Source organism: Cannabis sativa, chromosome 7 (assembly GCF_029168945.1).
Source record: "Cannabis sativa cultivar Pink pepper isolate KNU-18-1 chromosome 7, ASM2916894v1, whole genome shotgun sequence".
Classification (NCBI taxonomy): Eukaryota; Viridiplantae; Streptophyta; class Magnoliopsida; order Rosales; family Cannabaceae; genus Cannabis; species Cannabis sativa.
The window spans coordinates 49,369,198-49,383,618 of record NC_083607.1 but is presented as its reverse complement, the minus strand read 5'-3'; the positions used below and the strand labels follow the sequence as shown (position 1 = coordinate 49,383,618).

At 41.7% G+C, this 14,421-nt stretch overlaps 1 long non-coding RNA gene across 1 annotated transcript; it reads left to right on the top strand.

The window, feature by feature from the left end:
• Positions 1–287: 287 nt before the first annotated feature.
• On the top strand, positions 288–4,665 carry LOC133029226 (uncharacterized). The gene is made up of 2 exons (XR_009683376.1): positions 288–751; positions 4,341–4,665. It is a non-coding gene; the product is annotated as an uncharacterized LOC133029226 (long non-coding RNA).
• The last annotated feature ends 9,756 nt before the right edge of the window (positions 4,666–14,421 follow it).

Genomic DNA, 14,421 nt, shown 5'->3' with positions numbered 1-14,421 from the left:
TTATCGAGCTGCAAAAATATAGCAAATCTATTTATTTTAAAAATACCTTACAAAAAAAGGAAAAAAAAAACCTTCTAGAAGAATGAATAGTAAAAATAAGTCCAAGAGATAATTAACATCTCACCAATCAATTTAAAGTGGCCATAAAAAAAAAAAAATAACATTTAATCTAACATATTTACCTAATATTTTTTTGAGGCAATACTGACCTAATATTTTGATCAATAAAGAATATGGAATTTCATATGTTTATATAATAAAAATTAGATGCGAAGAGAGATGTTGTATGGACCCTTAACTTTAATTATTGAAATGTTGTATACCAATATAGGATATGTGGCACTTATAAGAGTATGATTACAAAAGAGCTTAAATACGTGGAAAGTGGTAGAGAAATAGACTGATCGAATGCATGCATATAAGTAATGTTGGCCACTAAATCCGCATGGAAAATTTGATAAAATATCCATCGATTTTAGTTTAATTTTTTCCCATAATTAATGCTAATTAATATTGGCCAACTAGGCCGATTTTTATCTATTTCTTATATTATCTTTCTCATTTTTCAACACACTCCCGTCTCTCTCTTTCTCTACTTTCTCTCCCTCTCTTCTGTAACCAAAGCACTACCACCGACACAACCCCTAACATCAAACATCTCAAACTTTCTTACCAACCCACGACCATCACAAAATCTCATACTCTCTCTACAATCCACGACCACCATGGACACACCATCGCAATTTCGAAGGTAAGATTTTGGGCACTCTCTTTTTCATTTCATTGTATTTTTGAGTTAAAATGTATGAGTTTATTGATTTAGGATTAAAATGTATGATGAATCTCTATGATCTGTGAGTTTATGCTAGATTTAGGATTGAATTTGGTCAAATCTATGTTTTGACCAAAAAAACAAATTTTTACACCATGTCCGATACAATCCTGATGTCTTTCTGTTGTTGAAATGAGTAAAGGTTGAAGACGTGGGTCAGATGTTGGTCCGATAGCGGCCTAATGCTACCCTTTTTTATGTTATTGTACATTAAATATGGGTGCATCAGGCTACCATTGGACCTACGCCTTGACTTTTACTCATTTCAAAAACAGAAAGGCATCAGACCACCATCAAACTATATCCTACATTTATGGGTAGCATTGGACCACCATCGAACCACCTCTAACCTACATCTTCAACTTTTACACATTTCAATAGCAGATTGGCATTGGGCCTGCATCAGACCACCATCAGGCCTTCATCCCTAACATCCAAATTACAGGACTATCGTACCCAGGGGCGGAGCCAGGATTTTATAATTGGGAGGGCCAATATCAAACAACATACAATAAATACAAATTTTTGTAACCAAACATTTTTAGGATGTGTGTCAATTGAGAAAAATATATTATAATTCTTTTTTTTCTTATTATTATTATAATACTTTAAAAAATAAATAATTTTTTAAACTAATATTAAAATGTAACCGGTGTTTAAGGTGTTTGGAGTTCAATTTAATTTTATCAATAATTAATATTTATTGCAAATTCAAGTAAAAAAAACGAAAAATATATTAATTAAAAAATAGTGTAATTTATTAATTCCACTAATATTAATTAAAGAATTCAATTAATATATATACTTTGAAAAAAAATATATTTTTAAATTAACACTAGTCTAAATAAAAATAAGTATACTACAACTATAATACAATTATACTATTATTAAATTTTATTATATTTATGGGACCTACATAATATATATAAGTAAAATTATATATAATCATAAATCAATATCAATTCTTTACCCTTTTTTTTTTTTTTTTTTTTTTATGTATAGCATAATCTTATATATAATTATCTATATATAACACATAATAAGTTTTAAAATTTCAGGGGGGCCACAGCCACTGTTAGGCCATATGTCGCTCCGCCCCTGATCGTACCCACCATTTGACAACTATCGTATCCTATCGTACCATATAAAAAAAATCACAGAAAATACATATTTCACCAAAACTCAATTTTTACCAAGCAATAAACAATAAATATAAAGAAATCATATTGTTTGTCTATCCGTTCAACGGTGGTGGTTGTGGGCTATGGGTCGCGGGTCATCGACCACGCACTAGATAGAACCAGAGAGAGAAGGAGGTTCGTGGGTCCTGGTCACGCAACAGAGAGAACTAGAGAGAGAAGGAAGGTCATGGTTGGTTGTCACGGAAGTTCGATAGTGGTTTCTGTGATGGAGTTTGGTGAGAACCAAAGAAAGGGGCAGAGAGAGCGAGAGGAAAAGAGAGAGAAATCACTACAAGAAATATCAACATCACCGGCGGAGACGTTCGCCAGTAAAGAAGTCGAAATCCGCTGGTATAGGTCATTACCGGTGGGGTCGTACCCCTACCGATCTGTGGGTAATCCTTGGTCGGTATTGCACAGCAATAGCAACAAACTGACACATCCACCGATATTAATTATTAATACCAGCAGACCAATGGCAAAGGGTCCCACCACTATTCAGCCCGTCACCGTTAGTATTATGTTTTTAAAATTAGTACAATAATTAATTATAAAATTTATAAAATATATAATTTATATTACTGCTAATAATATATATATAAAAACAATAAAAATTTTAATAACAATAATAATTTAATTTTAAATTAAAAATAAATTGACATTAAACTAATTATTACACACATAATTAATTAATAATTATTCAACATACTACATTAATTAAATAAAAAATTTTTATCCACACATAATTAAAAATTTAAACAAATAATTATTTTCCACACATAATTAAAAATTAAACTAATAATTATTATGTACACATAATTACAGATTAAACTAATAATTATTGTCCACACATAATTAAAAACTAAAACTAATTATTATTGTCTTCATCAAGTACATTATCTAAAAATTATGAACCGGCAGTGTTCAAATTTAAATAAGTTGTTTGTGCATTGTCCTGAGCTTGCGATATTGGCGGTCAAAGGTAATATGGCTGTTGCAAAGATAACATCTCAACAAATTGTCGAGTTTGTGGTTCTTGTTGTAGAGTCGGAGATTGTTGTTGTTGTGAAAAATTCAGAGATTGTTGTTGAAACTTACTAGGAAAAATATACGGATTTTTTGGACGAAAAATTTGATCCGGAGAATGTTGCTACATTGAACCCCCAAATATCATCGGCTGCTGAGATGAGCTCCCATATTGATCAAACATCGGCTGCTGTGACTGTGATCCTTTAAACAAATCAGAGTAGAAAAATTGAGGAGACTAGGAGGAGCATCCAAACATGTTCAGAATAAGAGAAAATTGGGAGGAACTTCCCTGTATGTTAGGATAGAACTGTTGAGTCTGTTGAAACGGTTGTTGTTGCGGCTTTTGATAAGTTGCACTACTTTCAAGTTGTGTTGGTAAATATTGCTGGAGGAAACTCTCAAATTGCGTGTCATACAAATCAGAAGTGTTGAGTCCCGGTGGAAAGTGCACGCAATCTTTTAAATATCTCTGCCATAATACCAACATCTTGGGAAAGAGTAGACCCTACTTGAGATTGACTTTGACTTTGACTAGAACAGTCAAATGTTAATTTTTCCCCCTTCTTTCCTAAGTTGTAACCAACTCCGCGTACATAGTCACCTATTTTTCTTTAGCAGCGTCATTGACCCAAGCTTTGTCCTTTTATCTAGTATGACTATCTCTCCAAGTATGGAAGAAATATTAATCTGGCTCCTTTTGTATTGTTATTAGTGTTAGTTTTCTTAAAAATTATAATTTCATTAATTAAATTGATAATTAACTTACAAATTCATGACGCTGAGGTGTCATTGATTTTTTTGCCTTGATTTGTTTTCTGTTATTCTTATTTTGATTTGAACACTATAAATTTTGGGCTAAAAAATATATCAATAATTTCTCTCCAATGCTCTCTTATTACATACTCAGGCTTAGCATTGATAGCCACCTCCATATTAGCAGGGTTACCTTCGTAATATTTTTAAAAGTAAGTATGCCTAATTTTTTTTCTTTCTGAATATCTTTTTCACATCTCATGATAAAGAGTCCTCATCACTTTTTGGAATTTTGGGTGGCCATCAAAATCATAATAATACTACATCTAAAGAAATTGATTATTAGTTGGTTGTTCGATTATATATAAATAAAAATTATTTTGATCATCAATTGTTTACCTTCATTCTCTAAACAACTTGTTCCTTAAAATGTTAAAGTATATCACCATAATATAAGTAGTTCCTTGAAAATAATGTACTCACTTCGACACCCAACTAACGGATAAGAGCTTGGTTCTCCAAGCCAACAATATTTTCTGTTGCAGGATCAAGCGTAAGTGGCAATGGTCCCTGATTTCCCCGCCTTCGAGTTTCTAATGGTATATTAATAGCAACAACACGACCTTTTCTTTTGGGCGATGGAGCTGCCTCGCAAGTTGAGAGTACCTTACTAGAATCTGATGGATCTAAATCACCACCATCTCCGCCGTGATAAGAAGCTATATCGGCTGACATTATGACTCTTTAAATGTAAAATTCTATGACTAAATTAGTACGGATGTAAATTAACAAAAACATATAATTAGTTTGAATTAAAATTAACATCATCAAATTCACCATTTACAAAATTATTATAGAATGTTTAAAACATATGTAAACTAATAGTCACTGTCAAACTTATCTTTTTTAGAAATAATATCGTCTTGACATCGATCAACTAGCAGCTCGTCACCTTCATCATCTATTACATCGTCAACGTCGTCATCTACAACATTTTAGTAATATCCCAATAAGTCTAATGGTCAGTAATTATGATTTATAATTATATTATGAATTAATCAGGCAATAAGTGGGATTATGATCCTACTAATCTAGTCCAACATAAATTTCAATCCCCAATAAGTGAGTAAATAAGCGTAATTTATAAATTACGGAGATTTATGTAGCATGTGTGAATAAAAATATTTTCAGGTTTGGCGACCTTGGAGACTCGATCGGGGGCCAAAAATGTCATAACGAGTTTAATTATTACTTTTGATGGGAATATTGTGATAAATTGATAGTGTAAGTATTGGTGTAATTAGGAGTATGTAGAATCTAACTTAGCGTCCTAAAGTATAGATTTTTTAATGGCTAAGAAATAATAAGATAATTATGAATAATAACATTTTTATTAATATTATTAATAATATTATATTATTATTATTAATAATAGTATATTATTATTATTAATATATTATTATATTATGTATAAAACCACGTTAATAGTTAACAGTATTGTTGACCGAGGTTTTCGGCAACCAATAAAATATTATAAGATTAGAGAGCTGTAAGAAAATTAGAGAAGGATTTTTACGTGGTTGGGGCGTTAATGAGCCTTAGTCCACGAGTCTTTGTTATTTATGGATGTATTTAATACAGAGAATGTATTTGGTGAGTGTTTACTCTTTATAAATACAGAGAATGTTCTTGGTGAGTATTTACTCTTCTTGCTCTTATGCAACCCAAGATTCTCGACCGCATTTAATGAGCTTTGAGGGGGTATTTATAGTATTTTTGGTGGGGTCATCCCCAGAATTATTGTACATGTGTATCTGTAAGTATCCATAAAGTTGGGCATTCCCAATGAATATACCATGAGTAATGCATGGTCAAATCCCTAGGTGCTGTAGGGCTTTTATGTGGAATGTCATTATTGTCTTTTGACTGATGTGACTCTTCACAGTGTAGCCGTCAATAGACTTAAATGATCATTACTTCGTAGCTGCAGATTGGGGGTTGTGTCATCAGACTTTATTGCGTGTAGCAGTCCCAACACGTTTCCTCCCATGCATCATTAAATGCGACTTGATTGCTTAGGGGAAGTCTGACACCTCGCGGAGATGCCTTAGTATTACTTGGGCTTCCGGGAGCGTATGGGGCTCCCTATCTCTTCTCCGGGAGGCATGTTCCGGATGCTGCCTTATTACATAAAGACTTAACAAATAATTCAAATGTTAAGCTGTTTGATCCACGTGTCCTTGTCCGGTTGGTCCACGTATATTGGGCAAAATCAGGGGCCACATTTACCCCCCAAGACTTGTTTATTTGAAAAATAAAACAAGGCTTGTTCAAGTGCCTCCGGTCGACTCCTCGATTTCCTGGCACGAGCTTTGAGCGCGTGAAGGTGTATTTAATGATGACCTTTAATGCAACGATTCACTTTTTGCAGAGGTCGATTCGTTTCACGCCCATTGATTGATACAGCGCGTTAATGGTGTCAGACGGATACTCAGACGTTTCCACCGCCTTAATTATGAATCAATCCAACCGTTGATCTTTGGGAATTCGAATCGTGCGCCTCCCCAACCGTTCGATTGGTAGGTGATAGAGCCTGTTCCTCATGCATTTTTGTCTATAAAAGCCACCACCTTTCCTTCATTTCGGTTACTTCCCATTTTCTTGCCAACTTTGCTCGAGTTTCCCAGAGAGAAAAAATCCTCAGACTAAGAGAACACCTTCGAACACTTTACAAATTTCCCTGTTAACCTTCATTCACCACTGTCAATCTACCTTTCTTTTGTTTGATCGACAACAAAACCCCCAGTTTCAACACTTCACTGTAAGTTTCTCGCATCCCTTGCTTTACTGTTTGTGTACATGGCAAGCTTTACTTATCTGTTTGTTTTTTCTGGGTTTGGTATCTGAAGTTTCTGGGAATGTATTCTTTTGAATTTTTCATGTAACAATTCTAGATTCATCTTCTCTGGTGTTAGGGTTACTCTTGTCACGTACTTGTTGTTATTTTTGCAAAGGACCATACGCTCTTTGTGTACTGGTCTTCTAGGGCATAGAGAAGACTTTGTTTTTCTCGATTTTCTGCCCTTTCTTTTTCTTTTACGCGCAATGTTGCCTTCTGTGAGTTCTTTGCACCTAACTTTTGTCCAGGAAATCCTTCTAGGGTTTTCTGGTTGACAGATGTCCGGAGGGGGCCTCTTTCCAGTGGTTAGGGGACCCCCATTCCCTTATTTTTGACTTAGGGTTTGGTATGGGGCCTAACTGCTGGAATCTTAACTCTTTTTTCAGAATCAAAACATGTCTGCGTCCGGTTCAAAGTCGTCCAAGAAGAGCGGTAAGCGTCTGGCTACCCTCGAAGACGTCTCAATAGGTCTCGTTGCCCAGGAGGGATATAAATCTCGGGCCACAGGATGGGAGGCGGCTGAGCTTCATTCCACCCTAACCTGCCCCCACCAGCTGGAGAACATCGTGGAGGTGGCTGGAATCAAACCCTCGACATCTGAAACGTATCACCGGCCGCTCTGAGATGCGGAGACGCCTAACCATAATTATGGCAGCTTCGGGGCTTGGAGCGAGACTCACCTGATGGCCGGGGCCATGCTTCCTCTCCAAGACTATTTTATTAATTTCTTAGTTTTTGTCGGCCTTGCGCCATACCAACTGATTCCTCAAGCATACCGCCTGCTTTCAGGCTTGTTTATTTTTTACTCCGCCCGGGGATGGGGCTCTCCAGTCCGGCGGAGATTTTGTATTTTTATGAACTGGTTTCTGTCCCCAAGAAGGGGGACAAATTTAAAGATGATTTTTACGGATTCTGGGCCCACCCTTCCAATGATGGGGTGGTCCCTTATAATAGGCAAACTCATGTTAAGGAGTATAGCCACTGCTTCTTCTTCTCCTCCGGGTTCGGAGCAGCGGAGCATCCGGAGCTTCTCACAGAGTGGGTCAGGATTCCGCCCTATGAGCGAACCGCGCCTACTCAGGTCTTTCTTCGGAGGCCCAGCTCTTTGCGACTTACGACCGGGCAGAACTTGACGTCGGGGGCCTAGTCACGACGGAGAATTGCCGGAAGGCCAAACTTATCCTGCCGCACTAATCAGTGGAGGACTCTAACCTTTCTAAGGTTATTTGTCCGAATGTAAGGGTGCCTGCCGCGGAGAAGACCTTCCGGGATGAACTCATCGCCACCGCCGAGAAGAAGTACCAGGACTATATCTTTCGGAAGGCCCAGGAGAAGGCTTATTCTAAGGCCCAGGCAGCTTCTGGGAGGCCACTTCGCGTGGGGAGCCCGGTCGAGAGGAGAAGCCAGGCAATCGGTGGGAAGCCCCTTCGCATTGGGAGCCCGGCTGAGAGGAGGGCTCCTAGGCCAAAGCCTTCGGTTCAGGTGCCGAACACTGGGGCCCCTGGCGTCAGTACTTCCGGCTCTGGTAAGTCTCCTTTAGCAGTACATTACGTTCCTTCCGTTGGCGAATATGCTAGTCTTAGGTCTGTAGGGTTCAATGAGCGCCTCCATAGGTTTAGGATGCCCTCGACCCGATGGGGAGACCATATGAAGGATTATTATTTTTCCAACTTAGGAGATTTCCTAGGTCGGTCCCGGATGGGTTTTGGTCCTCCAGAGCCCGTTCCCTTAGACCCTTCGGCTTATATTTCTTCTAGCTGGTTCCGGCCTTCGGACAGCTATCTCGGAGACGATGTTGCCAGCGTTAAGATTCGGAACTTTGCTATGGCCGAATTAGAGAGTCAGGGTAGGACTAGCTTGATTACTTTATTTGAGCGTTTACTGTTTCCATGGATATTCTAAAACTTTCCTTTTTTCTTTTGTTGTAGCAGGTAGTTCCATGGACGCCATTTTGGCCGAACTTGCCAGAGCTCACACTCCTGACGCTCCCCTTCCTTTAACTTCTTCCCAGGTGGCCACTCCCTTGAAAGCTTCTTCCAGTGCCCCTCTAGACAATATTGACTTAGTGGATGAGGAGGAGGCGCTTCCGGAGGAAGCTAAAGAAGGTCAAGAAAAGCAATGGGGCCTTTCGGAGGAAGTTGAAGAAGGTAAAGAAGAGCAATGGGCTCTTCCTGAGGAAGCTGAAGAAAGTGAAGAAGAGCAAGAAGTTGCTCTGATTCGCAAGCGCAAGGGCAAGATGGTTGCCGAGCAAGTACCCAAACGACAGCAGAGAGCTGATACTCCGGCCCCCGCACTTGATTTCGGGATCTCTCCCGAGGTGGAGGAACACACTGCGCCTCCCAACATAGTGTTGACTCTGGTTCCTGGAGATGAGGCGAGACAGGAACTCCAGATAGCTAAACACAACTACGCCATGGACGAGTACTCCCAGGGGCATGCTGACGTGGAGGCTTTGAGGAGGGTTTTGCGGGTTGAAATGCAAAATACCCTTAATGATCCGAACTACCAGAATCCGTGGGATTTAAACTTGGACCCCCTGTCGAATTGGTTCGGTCGTTTCCTCGGGCCCACTCTAGCTCCCTTTGCCGCGGAGATGACCGACGAGTTTGCGTCTCAGCTTACCCGGTGTGCACCCAAGCGGTTCGCTGCTTGTGCATCCTTGAACTCCATCTTCCAAGTCCAAGATCTAAGCCACTCCCTCACCGTGGTAAGTATTTTGTAGTTTACTTTTTTCCTCATTATTTTCTCTTAAGGACTTTTACTCATACTTGTATCTTTTTCCAGCTTGCTGCCGAGGCCGGCCTCCTTTCCAAGAACCTAATTAACCATGGCTTCGTCTTGCCCGACTTTGGGGGCATGGACGAAGTCATGAAGATCTAAGAGGACGCCCTTCGGAGGGATAGGCTGGAGGCCAAGCACCAGAAGGAGCTGAGGGCGGAGGGCGAGGCTACTTCCAAGGCTAAGCGTGAGCTTCGGGAGGCTAGAGAAGCCTTGGATGAAATGGCTGCCAAGGTGAAGTCCTTAGTGGAAGTTCACCAGGCAGACTTGGAGTCTAGGGCCAACTTGGTCGTGGAGCTGAAGGAGCTCAAGGACTTCAAAGAGCAAGCCTTGAAGAAGGCTAAGAAAGATGAGCTTCTTTCTCCCGTCTCCTGCAGCCGGTGCGTCAAGCGTTTCGACGATGGCGTCTACATGGCCTGGTCTAGAAATGACCAGAATATCAAGCTTAACTTCTACCCCAAACTCGCGGAGATGATTGCAAAATTCCGAGAGAAGAAGAAGAAGCTCGATGCCATGCTGGAGGCGCGTATTTGTCCTCGCCTTCCTCCTCCCATTGACTAGGCCGCTCTAAGTTCAACCCATTACAACCAGGATTTCACTCTCTTTTTTTTTTATTATTTACAGCAAATTATCTTGTATTTAAGACAATTTTCATTTACATAGCTGTTTTTATTCAAGGGGAAACATTTGTTAAGGCCTGTCCGCGGGCCCTTTGTATATGTTTTTTGACCTGCCCTTAGGGCTAGGATTTTTATATATTTATATATAATCTTATTTGATGCACATATCTTTCTTTTGGACCTGCCCTTTGGGTCAGGATGTTTATACATAAGCTTTTTTTTTCTTTTTTGTGCATACTTCTTTTTTTTGCACCTGCCCTTTGGGTCAGCATATTTTACTTAGCCTGTTTTTTGTCTATCCTTGTGATATACCTTAGTAACCCCCTGAGTGGCATAGAAACTTTATTTTTAAGGCACTCAGTTTTATTTAACATGCGGAGCCTGTATACACGTAGACGGTACAAACTCTTTTAACAAAGTCTAAGTTACATTTTTGGCTATTGGTAATATTTTCTGAGGTGATCGGCGTTCCAGGCCCTTGGCATAATGGTTCCGTCCATCCTTTTTAGCTTGTAAGTGCCTGAACCGATGTCGTTCTCGATTTCATATGGTCCTTCCCAATTTGGCCCAAGTACCCCCACTCCGGGTTCTTGGGTGGCTGGGAAGACTCTTCTTAAGACCATATCCCCAATAGAAAATTTTTTGTTTTTAACTTTAGAGTTAAAATATTTGGTCACCTTCTTTTGATAAGCTGCCATCCGTATTTGAGACTCGTCCCGGAGTTCTTCAACTTGATCCAGAGCTTCTTGAAGTAAAGCTTGATTCGTGGTTGGATCGTAAGTCGTTCTCCTGTGGGACGGGAATAACGTTTCTACCGGGACCATTGCTTCACAACCGTACGCCATTGAAAAAGGCGAGTGGCCGGTCGTGGTTCTAGGGGTCGTGCAGTAGGCCCATAACACTCTTGGCAACTCTTCGGGCCAGTTATTTTTGCAGGCCAGCAACCTTTTCTTTTAGGGTAACCGTTAGGATTTTATTGACTGCTTTTGCTTGTCCGTTTGTTTGCGGCCTTGCCACCGCGGAGAAGCTTTTCACTACTCCATGTTGGTTGCAGAAGTCAGTAAATTCTTCGCAATCAAATTGCTTTCCATTGTCAGAGACTATTTTGTGAGGCAGGCCATATCGACATACTATGTTTTTGATAACAAATTCTAGTGCTTTTTTAGTAGTTATAGTCTTCATGGGCTCAGCCTCCGTCCATTTGGTGAAGTAGTGTACTGCTACTATTGCATACTTTACTCCTCCCTTTCCTCTTGGCAGGGACCCAATAAGATCTATTCCCCAAACTGCGAAGGGCCAGGGACTAGTCATCAGGGTAATTTCATTGGGAGGAGCTCTCGGTATGTTCGCGAACCTTTGGCACAAATCACAGTTTTGGACGTAGTCTATACAATCTTTTTTCATTGTTGGCCAGAAGTATCCCTGTCTCAATATTTTCTTTGAGAGACTGGGTCCTCCTGTATGATCTCCACAGAACCCTTCGTGGACCTCTAGCATGATTTGTCTAGCTTCAGGGTCCGATACACACCTTAAATAAGGCATGCTGAGTCCTCTTCGGTAGAGAATTTGATCCATCATTACATAACGATGAGCCTGATACTGAATCTTTCGAGACAGTGCCCTTTCTTGGGGCAACTCACCTTTTGTTATGTATTTTATGATGGGGACCATCCAGCTGGGTTCTTGCCCAACAGTTGTTATGACCTCTTTTACTTTGATGCTTGGCTCTGCCAAGCGTTCTACTGCTACTACCCCCAGCCCTTCGATTTCACTATCTGAAGCTAACTTAGCCAAACAGTCCACGTGAGCGTTCTTTTCTCGGGGGATTCTTTCGACTTTGTAGTCCGTGAACTCGTGGAGCAGCTCCCGGACTATTTTTACATACGCGACCATTCGCTCGCTGCGTGTTTGGTACTCTCTCGATATTTGATTTATGACCAGCTGGGAGTCACTGTAGACTTCCACTCTTTTGGCCCCTACAGCGTTCGCTAGCCTCAGCCCTGCTATCAAGGCCTCGTATTCGGCCTCGTTGTTCGAAGCTGAGAAGTCGAACCGTAGGGCTGCCTGGAGTTGCAGTCCGGTCGGGGATATCATCGCCACCCCTGCTCCGGATCCATTTTCATTGGAGGCTCCGTCCACAAATACTTTCCATGTGGGGACCGATGGTGTCGGTGCGTTTGCGGTTGCCTCGGCTTCATTGCATTCGATAATGAAGTCTGCCAAGGCTTGGCCTTTTATGGAGATTCGGGGAACGTAGTGTAAGTCAACCTGACTTAACTCCATTGCCCACTTGAGGAGCCTACCGGATGGTTCTGGTTTTTGTAGAACTTGCCAGAGTGGGTGGTTGGTCAGTACCTTGATCGGATGTGCTTGGAAATATGGCCTTAATTTTCTTGAGGCCATTAGGAGGCAGAAAACTAGTTTCTCGATGATGGGGTACCTTGTCTCCGCTCCTATCATGCGCTTGCTAACATAGTACAAAGGATGTTGAGTTTTCTCTTCTTCGCAGACTAGAGCAGCGCTGACCGCGTGCTCGGAGACGGCCAAATATAGGAATAGGTCCTCTCGGAGAACGAGTTTTGATAGGATAGGAGGGTTGACCATATGTTCTTTCAACTTTTTGAATGCCTCCTCGCACTCGTCCGACCACTCAAACTTTTGGCACTTCTTCAGTATGTTGAAGAAGGGGATGCACTTGTCTGTAAACCGGAAGATAAAACGGCTCAGGGCAGTAACCTTTCCAGTTAGGCTCTGCACGTCTTTATGCTTTTTGGGGGATGGCATGCTCAGGAGAGCTCAAATTTTTTCTGGGTTTGCCTCAACCCCCTCTGGCTGACGATGAAGCCTAGGAACTTCCCCGATTTGACCCCAAAGGTGCATTTCTTTGGGTTGAGCTTCATGTCGTATCTCTGGACTACCTCAAAACATTCCTCTAAGTCGTCTGCATGGCTATTGCTTGCTTTGGACTTGACGAGCATATCATCCACGTATACCTCCATGTTTCGCCCCAGGAGGCCCTTGAACATCTGGTTGACCATTCTTTGGTAGGTTGCTCCGGCGTTCTTCAGTCCGAAAGGCATGACCAGGTAGCAGTATACCCCCTTATCGGTCCTGAAGCTAGTGCACTCTTGGTCCGCCGTGTGCATCTTTATTTAGTTATACCCGGCGTAGGCGTCCATGAAGGATAGTAATTTGAATCCAGAAGTGGCATCTACCATCTGGTCGATCCTGGGCAGCAGGAAGCAGTCCTTCGGACAAGCTTTGTTTAGATCGGTGAAATCTATACAAACTCGCCAAGTTCCATTCGGCTTGGGCACCAGGACAGGATTGGCCAGCCATTCCGGGTAGTATACGTCGCAGATCATGTTGTTCGTCAGAAGCTTGTCCACCTCTTTCTCTAGGGCCTCGACCTTTACCGAGTCGAGAGGGCGTCGCTTTTGTTAGACTGGTGGCATGTCCGGGTTGACGTTGAGGACGTGGGTGATGACATGGGGGCTTATGCCGGTCATGTCCTCTTGGCGCCATGCAAAAATGTCGATGGCGCCCTTCAATGTTTTTATTATTTTTTCTTTTTCCTCCGGATCTAGGCTCTTTCCCAGCCGGAGTACTTTGGTGGAGTTGAGGTCGCACACTGATATTTCCTCGACATCCTCCATTGGTTCCACAATTTTTTCGGACCCCACTCGGGGATCCAACTCATCTTCTTCAACCATTTCTGGCTCAATGGTTTCCCGGACCATCAGTACGGGCAGGTGGGTTGCAACATTGTAACATTGCCTTGCCTCCCCCTGATTTCCTCTCACCATCCCTATTCCAGCTTCCTGGGTAGGGAATTTTAAGCACAGGTGCCGAAGGGATGTGACAGCGCCAAAGTCTACCAGGGCCGGTCGGCCGAGGATCGCATTATAAGCGGTCGGGCAGTCCACCACCACAAAAGTGTAGTATTTGAACGTGCTTTGGGGGGTGTCCGGGCACAAGGTGACGGGAAGCCTCACTTTTCCCATTGGGATAAGCGTTATTCCGTTAAATCTTGTGAGTTGGGAACCACTGGGTGAGAGGTCTCGGTCCGTCAGGCCTATTGCAGTGAAGGCCTCCTTGAAAAGTAAGTTCACGGAACTTCCATTGTCAATCAAGACTCTGGCCACCACTTTATTGGCAATGGGGGTCTCAATGACCAATGGATCATGGTGAGGGAAGCGCACCGTCTTGGCGTCTTCTTCCGTGAACGTGATGGGTTGATCCATCAGCCGGGGCCTTTGAGCTGGGAGTTGAGTAACCTCCCAAACCTCATTGTGCTTCACGGCCCCCGCATACCGCTTTAGTTCTTTG